The sequence below is a fragment of the Balaenoptera physalus genome (assembly GCF_965194825.1).
Source record: "Balaenoptera physalus genome assembly, chromosome: 3".
Lineage (NCBI taxonomy): Eukaryota > Metazoa > Chordata > Mammalia > Artiodactyla > Balaenopteridae > Balaenoptera > Balaenoptera physalus.
The window spans coordinates 164,981,403-164,994,257 of NC_138890.1; the positions used below are offsets into that span (position 1 = coordinate 164,981,403).

The following is a 12,855-nucleotide window of genomic DNA, read 5'->3' on the forward strand; positions in this document are numbered from 1 at the left end:
ACAGAATGAGGCTGCTCTGTCAGGGCCCTACCCCTCACTTCCTGCACATGTTAACAATGGGGCTGCTATGGCAGACCTGGGCTCTGTCCTGAGCACACCCCCAGTTGCGACCTGGACCACACTCCAGCTCCTTCGAGCCATCTCCCTGCAGCCAACCCCAGTCCTCTCCCCAGGTCTGTCCACTGAAGCCTGAGTTTCAGCACCAAGATCCTGCACACACCAGCAGATGCACATCTCGGGCTGGGGAGAGCAGTGAGGTGTCCAGGACCGTCTGTCCTGGTCTGTCTCTGTTCTGCCTGCCATAAGCCAGTTGCTGGACTCTCCTGTGAGCCTCTGAAGCTCCCTATATGTCCCAAATGATCTCCCAACTGGTGAAGGGAGTTCCCAGGGTGAGGGAAGCCTTCTTTCACAGCTCCCTCCCAGGGGCACAGGTACCATCCTAATTCCTTTTTTTTTTTTCTTTCACCCTATCTGGTTAAATAGTTATTTTTCTTGTAGTTTTAGTTGTATGAGATCTTCTGCCAGCATTCAGTAGGTACTCTGTGGGAATTGTTCCACATGTAGATGTATTTTTGATGTGTCTGTGGGAGGAGGTGTGCCCTACATCCTTCTATTACACCATCTTGATCTCTCAACCTTGAAACTTTTTAAAGGAATAAAATTGATCTCAGTTAACTCACTAGACTCTTTTTCTTATTCTGCTTTCCAATAAGGGGGAAAAGCTCTTGCCGATGTAAATATTTTCTAATTAAAAAATAGTTTAATCTTTCTCTGATTGTGTGAGAGGAATATATTTTATTGCCAAAGAATAAAATTTGAAAACAGGAGTTTAATACTTATTAGTATATAAAACAGTTCTATGCTTCCATTATTTTTTCCCCTGGCTATCATTTTCAAGCAGAGTTTGTTTTATTGAGAGGAGAGTAGGTTCCACACAATGAGAAAAGTACAGTGTTATAGTAAGGCATACCTCTTCTCCTGCAGGGAACAGATGCCACACATTCTGCATCGTCCAGTTTTATAAGCAAGCCTTTTACCAGAGAACCACTAAAATTTTTCTTTCATATAATATTTGCCAACAATTATGTTGTAAATGAGTTCCTTCCTTCATAATGAGCTACTCAGAGCATAGATGCTGGAATTTTTTTTTTCTTTTTTTTTTTTTTTGTATTTCTGTTGTTCTTTTTCCACAATTTTTAAATTGAAGTATAGTTGATTTATAATATTGTATTAGTTTCAGGTGTACAGCAAAGTGATTTGATTATACATATGTATATATATATCTATATCCTTTTTTAAAATTCTCTTCCATTATAGGTTATTACAAGATATTGTATATAGTTCCCTGTCCTGTATATAGTAAATCCTTGTTGTTTACCCATTTTATATGTGGTAGTGTGCATCTGTAAATGCCGTACTCCCAATTTATCCCTCTCCCCTTCCCCTTTGGTAACCATAGGTTTGTTTTCTATGTCAGTGAGTCCATTTCTGTTTTGTAAATAAGTTTGTTTGCACTGTTTTTTAGATTCCACATATAAGTGACATCATATGATATTTGTCTTTCTCTGTCTGACTTGTTTCACTTAGTATGATAATCTCTAGGTCCATCCATGTTGCTACAAATGGCATTATTTTATTCTTTTTTATGGCTGACTAATATTTCATCAGAGAAGGATCACTGTGTTGAAAACAGTCATTTACACTATCAAGAAAGTGAAAAGACAACCCACAGTGTGAGCAAAATATTTCTAAATGATATATTTGATAAAGGATTTGCATCCAGAATATATAAAAAACTCTTTCACCTTAACAATAAAAAGAAAAACCACCCAAATTTTTTAAAATGTGCAAAAGATTTGAATGGCCATTTCTCCAAAGAAGATGACAGGTGTCCAATAAGTACATGAAAAGATGCTCAACATCATTAGTCATTACAGAAATGCAAGTCAACCACAATGAGATACAATTTCATACCCACTAGGATGACTAATATTAAAAAAACAGACAATAACAGTTGTTGATAAGGATGTGGAAAATTTGGAATACTCATACATTGCTGGTGGCAACTGCTTTGGAAAAGTGTTTGACAGATCCTCAAAATATTAAAATGATCATATAACCCAGCAGTTCCATTCCTAGGTATACACACAAGAGAACTGAAAACATATCCACACAAAAAAACTTGTACATAGATGTTCACAGCAGCATAGCCCAAAAGGAGAAGCAATTTAAATGTTCATTAACTGATGAATAGAATGTGGTATATTCATACAATGGATTATTGTTTGTGAATAAACTTAATGAAGTATTGATACATATCACAACATGGATAGTCCTCAAAAACAGTATGCTATGTGAAAGAAGTAAGTTACAAATGGCCACATATTGTATGATTCCATTTATGTGAAAAGTCCAGAATAGGCAAATCTATAGAAACAGGAAGTAGATTCCTGGTTCCAGAGGCTGAGGAGAGGGGTTTCTGTGGGTTTTTTTTTTTTTTTTTTGGCAGTAATAAAAATATTCTGAAGTTACATAGTGGTGATAATTCCGCAACTTTGTGACTATACTAAAATCTAGTGAATTATAGCATTAAATTTACCTTTTTAAATAATAACTCAACAAAGCTATAATTAAAAATATTATAAAGTCCTTAAAATATTTAAAACGGAAAATTTTTTATAAATATAATTTTTATTGATAGTATTGTCATTGGTAATAGAAGCCCAGAAGAAAATATGTAGGAAAACTGGTTAAGGCCATCCTCTGACCTATTCGCCTCATGGCAAGTTCAGCACCAAGGACAGCTCCCCTGCCTGCCATCTTTTCAAAACTAGCTTACAAAAGGCTACCAAAGTCCTGCAAAACTTTTCTAAAAGTGACATTTCTATTATGCTTTTCTTCTTTTCAACACTGCTGTATATTATGGCAGCTATGCTTGCCTTCATTTGTACATTTCATAAGCAGTTGACCAGAAGACAAAGGATCTGCTACAACATTAATCCACTTAGCAAAATATATCATTATGTGCCAGGCACTCACTCAGCATGAGATCTTAGACAAGTGACTTGCCTCTACTAGCTTCATTTTCTTATCTAAACCTTGTGAATAATTATACATGAATGATAAACTAAGACAATATTTGTGAAATAAGTCATATGACTTGTATTCATGAAAGGTATTTTTATTACTGAATTGTTGAGCAAATCATCCCATTGCATTATTAAGCAATTTACTTTATTCTGGGTGCACGTAATATCCTGTGACACTAGAAGCCCAGACTAATGTCTGGGTCATACTCAGGCTTAAGATTAATTCTGTTAAGAGCCTTCATGGTAAGAATCATCTTCTTAAGCATGCTTCACATGGGCGCAAATTTCTAAGACATAACCCTGGCCCTGGCCTCAAAATGGGCCCATTTTCTAAAGATGAGGAAAGGATTAAAAGCTAAGTATCCAATCCTTCACCTTTCTAAATTTAGTCCAAAGATTAACTTCAGCACATAATTGCAGCTACATGTCCCCTACACATATCTGCATGTGATCAGTCCTGTCATAACAGACTTTATCTGTATGGTAGATGTTAATTCTAACCTCATACAACACTGTTATAAAAGAATTGTGTAAAAAATAGCACTTCAAAATATGAAATTATATGGAAAGGTCCCACAAATGTTTGAACAGAAAAATTGTGTCAAATCATGTGACGTCATGTTTTCATCTGTATGAGTGCAGGTGGGAGAGGGAAAAGATGACCTACAAAGACCTAACTAAAAATGTATGGTTCAGTCTCACTGGCTTTCATTATTCTCATTCTTACTCAGATGGTTCAACTTTAGCTGCCATTTACCAATCTTATTTGTATTTAAAAATCAACATAACTAGAACAGGATGCTTAACTCTGCCAAATTCCATGAAGCCAGATGCTGCTTCCTTAAGAAGAAAAAGAAGTTCATAAAAATTATTGATCTTTAAAGGGAACAGAGTGGAAGGCAGTCATTTGATCTCTCAACGTCCATTATTTCCTTTGCTCTGGCTTAAGTAAAAATGTTGTGTAAGAGGTCAGAGTACATTTCCGTAGGAGCCCTGGAGTTTCTTAACACAAACGTCGTAAATAGTACTTCTCTTTCTGAGGAAAAGTGCATCGCTCTGAGCAGGCACACACAGGAGCCCCTATCATTCTGAGAAGCTGGGGATGGATCTTGAGTCCAAATGTTTTCAAAAGCAAACATTTCCGATTTCCATTTCATTTATTCTTTATTTAACCCTTACTTTCTCCTTCAGTGATTATTTATTGCTTTCTTCAACTATAAGCCCATCTACAAGATGGCTATTCTTTTGTGGTGCACAGAATTTCAACAGTTTGCTTTGTTTCCTTAATGATTTTCCTGACTTGCCCACCTGCCTATACTCTTCTTCAAGGTTTAATTTAAACGTGCCATATCATTTCATATCACCCAGCAACATTTATTATATTTAGAATATCTTTTCCCCAAATGTATTAATGTGGTTTCTTTCCGGTCAGTTTTAGAGCCCCATCAGAAAAAAAACCCAACCCATAATAATTAATACATACTTATGGGAGCACTTGAGATGGGAGACTGAAACTGAAATTTATATTGAAAAAATTCATATAATATTTATAAATAAGCCACCAACACAAACCACTATATCAAATTCCTTCAGGCTAAAGGCAAGCCTTATCATGTCTATTATATTGGGCTTTGGATCATAAATTCAATTCCCACAGATTCATAGCACAAAAGCATTTGCAAACCTTGCCCTCCTCGGTTTGGACCCCAGACTCAGGAATGCAGTGGGATCTTGTGTTGCAGGTAGACTCCACATTCTTGGTATGACGCTCAACCCTGTGAAAATTTCCCCATGATTCCTCTTCCTTTTTCCAGTACCAAGAAAGGTATGTTTTGGTCACCCAGTGTCCATGAGCCCTTCCTTAGAACACCCTGAATTCTTTTGGGGAAACAGCCTTCCCTCTCTATGTGCATGTGATTTTGGTAGAACTGTGATTACAGGAAGCAGCCCTCCTGCTACCAAGATCCTAAAGGGTCCTGAGCACCTCCTAGTAGGTCCTAGTGTATCTAGAGAGTGAGCACATGATGAGTCCAGTGCTTTTTTCTGGGACTTTGACACTTGCGCCACTGATGTAAGTTTGAAGTAAGACTGGAATTCACTAGTTCCAGTGGAAGCAACCCAACCAGACTGCGGCTGCTATGTACCGTCCCTGGAATTCTGCTTCCTCCTTCTGGAGCTGCCTCAATTCCAAGACTAATTTTCTGGTCTTCCCAATGATTTTCTTTAAGTCAGCCAAAGCCAGTTCCTGCTTCCTGCAACCAAAGAACTCTGACAGACTCTCGCTTCAGGTGGAGTTTCTTGCCATGTTTAATGACTACCTACAACAACAGCCAGTGCCCTGTGCTAATACCAGATAAGATGCTAAAGCATTTACAGGGCTGGAACTATCTTGGGAGAATTATTGCACAAAAGGTCTTCACTCACTTTCCTTCCACGAAACTAGAGAGTCAAAGAACCACTCACTATAAAAGGAATTTGGGTCATGATTTTCTGTATCTTCAAACTTCATACATTTATTTTTAAATTTTAATATTTTGTTATAAAAGCTATACGGAAGGTCGAGAATCTAAGAATGAAATTAACCACAATCACATCCTAGGTCAATTCAGTGTTTTCACTTGTTCGTGTCATCTTCTAGTCCTGGTCTATGTTCAGAACACATTTTTATTATCAACAACACTGTCATAGATTCTATTTAACACTTCTTGTTATTTTATCATGCATATGTTTCCATTTTGTCAGTCTCCTTCTGTTTTTCCCTCACCTCTCCCTCCTACTACTCATAGATAAACAAATGCTAACAGCAACTCTGTATGTTGTTTTTCCACTTCACAGGGCATCAGGAATTCCCTCCAGTCAGCTGGATCTAATTCATTCTTTTTATTTCGAGTGTTTGTAACCATTTACATGTAATGGTTGTGATTAAATCTACCATCTGGATGTTTGTTCCCTATTTATCCCATCTGTTCTCTGTTTATTTTTTACCTTTATTTCCTGCTATTGGTTTCTTAGCTATACCTCTACCTTTTAGATTTTAGTGGTTGTGCTAATGTTTATAATACATATCCTCAACTTACCAAGTCTACTTTAAATAATAATATTTGACTATTGTATAATAACCTTATAACAATATACTTCCATTTTCCCCTTCCATCCTTTGTGCTATTGTTGTCATACATTTTATTTCTGCATAAGTTATGAACCCAACATGTTTGTTATTTTTGCTTTGTATAGTTAATTAGTCATAGAAGAAATTTAAAAATGAAAAAATACTTTCATATTTACCCACATATTTACCATTTCTTGTACTCCTCATTCCTTTGTTAGATCCAAGTTTCCATCTGGTTTTATTTTTCTTCTATCTAAAGAACTTCCTCTAACAATACTTATAGTGATTTTAACTGGCAAAGCCCCTCAGCTTTTGTTTGTCTTAATAAGTGTTTATTTCACCTTAAGGTAAAAATTTTAAAGAAGATTTTTGCTGGATATAGAATTCTATGTTGACAGTATTTTTTTTTTCATTCTACAATTTAAAGATGTCCATTGTCGTCTGACTTGCATCATTTCTGAAATCTGCCCTCATTCTTATCCTTATTCCTCTGTTCACCATGTGCCTTTTTCCTCTGGCTGATTTTAAGATTTTCTCTTTATCACTGTCTTTCAGAAATTTGATTTTGATGTGCTTTGATGTTATTGTGTGTGTGTGTGTGTGTATTTGTGCTACTTCAGGTTCCTTAAGGTTCTTAGATCTGTGGGTTCATAGTTTTTATTAAATTTGGAAGTTTTCCAGCCATTATTTCTTCAAATATCTTTCTGTCTCCCTCTCCTCTCCTCCTGCCAACACACACTTTTCTGGGACTCCAGTCAAACATATAATGAACCACTCTATATTATCCCCAGGTCATTGAGGCCTGATTTAGTTAGTTAGTTAGTTAGTTAATGTTTCAGATTGAATAGTTTGTACTGCTACATCTTCAGGTTCACTGGTCTTTTTCCATGTCTAAGCTGCAGTTAGTCCCACCAAGTGTATTTTTTCACTTCAGATATCTTAATTTTCATCTCTAGAAGTTCCAATTGGTTCTTTATGTCTTCACTATCTCTCCTGATTATATTCATATTATTTAAAGATCCTTAAACATGTTGAGCATGTTTGTAATAGCTATTTCATTGTCTTTGAATACTAATTCCACCATCTCTGTCATTGGTGGGTCTTTTTCTATTGACTCTTTTTCTCCTCCTGGTTATGGGTCATATTTCCTGATTCTTGGCATGTCTAGTTATTTTTTTTGGATCCTGAACATGGAGTTGTTAGGTCATTGAGTATCTGAACTTAGCTATCCTCCTTTAAAGAATGTTGGTTTTGTTCTGGAAGGTAGTTAAAGTCCTGGAAGATCAGATTGGTTTGATCCTTTCATGGCTTCTTTTGAAGTGTTTAAGGGTATATCTGGAGTAGTCTCTATTCTGAGCTAGTTTAGCTCTACTACTAAGGTGTGACCCTCTGGGTCTCTTGAACAGTCACTTTGGATGCTGGTCTCTTGAAGGCATAGTGTGAAAGATCCATGGCTTGACCTTGACCTGAAAGATCCTTGGCAAGAGATTCATAAAATCCTCTCTCCACATGGTACAGCTTGAGACCAAAGAGTTGCTGTGAGGGAACATGGAATTGAGGTTGCCTACAGTTGCATAGAGGGACCAAACGTATGGGTGGATGCTGAGAAACAGAATGCTCCTGTAAAGAAAAGTGGCTGGCGGATAGTGGATCATTAACTACCAGGTCAGTAATTCAGTGTGATACTTGATTCTCTCTGTATACAAGGACTTGGCAGCTTTTTGGCCTGCTACATAGATAATGCTAAACTTCCTGGTCCCTGTTAGGATTAAATGGCACTGAAGATTGCATTAATCTACGAGGTCCTAATGTATCTCCTTAGGACCATCAGCCTACAAATAGGAACTTTGAGGCATTGCTACAATTTTGAAGCAGTTGTCCTTTACCACATGTCTTTGCTTAATTCCTAAACTTTATAAAAGTTGTTAAATGGTTTTATGTTGAGAGATTTCTTCATATTTGAAGAAGCATATCTTGTTTCACTCATTTGAAAATGCCTTTGGTTACTATTTTTCATCACTGTCCTTTGTTCAACACAATAACTGACTTAGAAAATCTCATTATCTGGGGATGGTTTAAGAGTAAAGTAAGGGAGATGGCTTGGAACCATTTGAAATCATTTCACCATATCTATTTACTTCTTTTTCCCTGAGCTGGGGTAAGTATAGGTTTAGCACCAACAATATCTATTTATAAGGTGTTTGCTTCTTCCCACATGGATATTCAACTTGGTGTCTGAGGTTAGTAAAATGAAGCTTTAAGTCTGACTGCTTTTGTTATTGTGATTTTTACAGCATTGTTCAACACATGTACTCATTCCATTAGGTCTTGCCGACCATTAGCTTGTGGGAAATAGTTCCTCTTCTCTGTATGTTTAAGCCTAAACTTACATTGGCTTAGTTTAGTTGCATTGTTAACCTTTGAAATGTAGGTAATTTTAATGTCCCCAACACAGGCTGACCCAGAAATAGATTTAGTGAATATTCATATACAACACCAAACTATCTTTCCTGATATCCACCATGAGGCTCTCCAAAGATTTCCCGTTGTTTTTATTTACTTAGTGTCTAGAAAGCCACAAATGTAACCTGACGGCTGAGAACAACCAGCAGGTTTACGCTTCTAAGGGCCTGGGTTCTCTGCTCTGTTCCCTGGCTCCAGGCTGTATCTCAACAAATATAATATCCTGTAGAAGGAATAAGAGGCATAGGGAAAACAATACCTCATTACAGTGAACATTAAACTAACCTGTGATAGAGCTGTTGGGAATACTGTGCATAAGGTTCCAGACAACCTTGGTGCTTAGGTTTAAGAGTGCAGGAGCCAATCTCCACTGTCGGTAAGAATTTACTACCCAGGGCACAAAGAGAACAACAAATTAAGGAAGTCGTCATGGAACTTGGAGGAAGCAGACAACGCCAAATTTACCCTTTGCAACATGAAGTTCAAGTACTGGAGCCAGAGCACTTTACAGAGCTAGCCAACCACAGGCCAAAAATGGGGCTGAAAACACACGTAGTTGAGGTTTAGAGGACAGAACTGTAAATCCCCTTTCCATCAAAAAGCTGCAGGAAAGCTCGCAGGACTTCGGTCTGCATTTTAGAAACAGCACATGTGTGTCTTCTAGGCTATTTAAGCAGATCAACAGCAACAAACCTGCACACGAAGGGAATTACTCCGGACACCTGTAACTCTTTTTTCTTCCTATCTTCCCTCCGACCACTAAGAAAACTGCCTCATGAGGGCAACCTTGTGTGACTCTTACCCTAAAGCTCTGATGTCACCTGCATTTGTCTTTGTTCTTCTCTGATGAATTCTAACATTTTCTATTGGTGAGGATGCTAATTGGATGATTACCAACCTTAATTACGAGGTGCTCTGAACTACGCTGATTCTTCTTCCTTCGCTGAAGGTCACTCATGTGTGCACCTGAGCTGTGAAAACTCCACATGTATTTGATATGGTTTGAGGCACGCCCTGAACACACCTGCTTCCCAGAAACTTTGAATCTGTGCTGCAGGCACCCGGGCCCCATGCCCTGGCCACAGATGATTGGATAGAGTTGTGCACGTGGTTCAAGGACCGTAGGTCGGCTGAGCCAATCAGATTCTACTTCTCAGGATTTCGGACTGGTGAACTAAGATGCAGCTTCCTTCAGTGGCAGGAGCACCCTTGTGTGCCCAGAGGATGAAGAGTGGGAGATGGAGGTGGAGAGAGACAAAGAGAGGAAGGGAAAGAAAGGGAGATCATGTACAGAGTGAGGCGGGGAAATCTTGAGCGATGAGACCATCTCTCTGTGGATCATGAGAGACGCTGCTGGAAGCTTTACTTCTTGGCTCTCTAGGTCCCAGGTGCCTTCCAGGAGGACTGGCTGTACTTCCTGCCCTGTCGGTCTGTGGGATGCTCCTTATGGAACTGACTTAAGTGGTTTTCTATCCTCACAAACTAACTGCTTGAACAGAACCCAAAATATGTTAGAAACATACTTCTTGCGTTTCTGGCAAGACTGGCTTTTAGGCTCAGGCAATATTTCATATTAATCATAAAACAGTAACTTGGGCTCATAAACATTTGTCATTCACACTAAAATCCCACACAGAATTGGAATTCATGGAATTGCTCAAAACTCTTCCTTATTACAGACGTTGAGCCCGTGCCCCCTCTTCAGGCCACCATCGACGCGGCCTGTGAGGGTCAAACAAACACAGTGTGCCTTTCAGATGCGTGAAGACCCTCAGGAACCAAGGCGTGATGGATGCGTCTGGTGGAGAAGAGACCATTACAAGCCACCTGTTGTTTAAGAACTCTCTCCTGTCCCATTTGCCACCAAAGTTATTTCCTCTGTGTTGGTGATAAGCTTCCAGGCCTTCATTTTTCCTGACGTCAGTTGCGCACGCCAAGGGGTGTGTCCTTCTGCTTCTGACTTTGAGGTGGTCTCAGGCTGCTATGCCCTTGCTTCCCTGTTTGCCACACCAGCCCCACCCTACACCCTACCTGCGACCTGCCAGGAGGCTCTGCAGAGTCCAGGCCGGGGTCAGGCCTCTTCCACCAGCAGTGCAACATGGCACGTGTGTTCCCCAGACATATTAAGGTTCTGTTCATTCTTAGGAGTCCGTGACCCCAATAAGTAATGTTTTTTCATGAGCTATATTTGTTTAAGAAGCTGTTTCTCGGTGAACTCAATGTCCTTGGTTAATTTTAACCTCACTAGAGATAAAATGTTAACAATACTCGGTTTGACCTCTTATGTCTATTGTGGCCATTCCATAGGTCTCTCTGACTGGATGAATATGTCGGGGTATCATTAACTTCAGGAAGCTTCTCTCCCCAGGACTACATCTAAAAACTTGGTCTCTTCAAGTCCTGGATCAATAAAAAAGAAGGAAGAAAATCATCACACTATGAGATTCTTTGCTTCTTCAAGAAGGTTAACAGCTGAGCATGGCTTTCACTATCAACCTGTGATTCGGAATTCATTTGATATTAGTATGAGCACTGTTCTAGTCACAACAATGTAAGACCCACACTCCTTCCCACAGGAGCTTGAAATCCAGTAAAGAAATAGATGTGATGAAGATTTTTGTTAAGCATAACGAACTGAAATCAAAAGGAGGTTCTTGCTGATTTCCGCTAAGAGAATGTAGAAACCTATGGAAGGCGTCTCAAAAAAGCAGCAAATGTAACTGGGACTATCTGATGGCTGATCCAAGGACCTCCGCCAAGCAGAGGGTACGACTCAGAGGAGAGATCCCAGCCCCCATTCACCTCCTCAGTCAGGTGCCCTGAGCAAGGCGCGTACTGGACAATTCTACACAAAAGTTGGACCAATAGCAAAACAACAAAACAAAAGCACTGCCCTCCCATTCTGGGCAAAATCCCAAACTCCCAGATAACAACAGAAGCTATTGATCCTTGCCTGAAACTCATGTTTCACTGCTACTAAAGGGTGCTCTACAGACCAGTGCCACATAGCAAACTCTTTCTGCCCCTCTGCAAGAATGTGTACAGAAACTGAGAGCAAGTGTTTAGAAACTTTTACAGCAATTTGATCTCAGTGTAACATTTTAATTTAATTTTACAAAAGTGCCAGTCTGCAAAGAATTGGAAATTTTAAGAACGGGTCCATCACCACAGATTCACCACGGATAGTTTTATAAGCACTGTTCTGTCACAGTTTTCAAAGGGAAAAAGCCACTCTACTTCCTCCTTTAAAAAGAGAATCCTGTGACATTTCCTTTTCCTGTACAGTATATGGAGTATCTTCCAGTCTGCTAGCACCTTGAAAGACACACAGGAGGGACAGCTGAAATGCAACCAGTAATACAACTGGCCTCACAAGCAGACTGAAGTGTCCACTCTTATTATCTTGTGAAATATAAGCCAAGTGGAAAAATTAATTTCTCATTTACCACTTTCTGACTAATGAATTTAAACATAGATCAAATACACACCAGTGCTGAGTTTTTCTTTTAATCTATTCAGCATGCTTAATTATAGCTAAGGGTAGCTTCTGATAAGAGATATAAACATATATTTATCTTTCCTATTTAGCTATAATGATACGAATATTTTATAATAAACATCATTTTCACCAGGTATCACCTCATCTCTGCTCCTTTTTTATTTAAGGGAGTCATAAATGTGTCTACTTGGAATCACATACGGAAAGTTCCAGAACATTCATGCAGCTTTTCAGGTCTTCGCCCCCACTGTCAGTTTGCACCAGCTGCTTCTCATCACCTAGCCCTGGTGTCCTTCCCATGAAGCTCGGTCCAACAGAGAAGCCAGCACCCAAAGGAAGTCCATGTACACACTGAGCAGTGGACAAAAGCCGAGACTTGAAGGTACGTGAACTAGATCCCAAGTTGTTTCCCAGATTCTGTCTTTGGGGATGACAGTGATAAAAAGACATGGGGCCAGGAAAGTCTCAGGCTTTTGTGTTTGTCCTTATAAAGGTGCTGATGTATGGTAAGGAGCAATGGAGTAAAGTTATACGTTGTCCATGAGGCCTTCTAGCATTACTGATTTGACCTTCACCCCACCTTTTCAAACTCGAGGATGAGTAAAACAGAATAGTAAAATGCTATGCTGATAGTTTTAACTACCATCCTCTATATGGTTCTGTCTAGATGTTCCGTCTGAGGTTTTATAAGTTAG

The 12,855-nt window shown here is 39.0% G+C and overlaps 1 long non-coding RNA gene across 9 annotated transcripts in view; it reads left to right on the top strand.

Annotated features, from left to right (window-relative positions):
- Window positions 1–12,855, top strand: part of LOC309656700 — a 50,931-nt gene that overhangs the window by 33,281 nt on the left and 4,795 nt on the right. For 3 of the 9 annotated variants that reach the window (XR_014261482.1, XR_014261487.1, XR_014261488.1), the window contains exons 2-4: window positions 7,717–7,863; window positions 10,969–11,427; window positions 12,328–12,542. This is a non-coding gene — a long non-coding RNA (uncharacterized lncRNA). Of the gene's footprint in view, window positions 1–4,700; window positions 4,915–7,716; window positions 7,864–10,968; window positions 11,428–12,327; window positions 12,543–12,855 lie in introns of those variants that run through there. The other 6 variants (XR_014261483.1, XR_014261486.1, XR_014261484.1 and 3 more) reach the window with 4 other exon arrangements.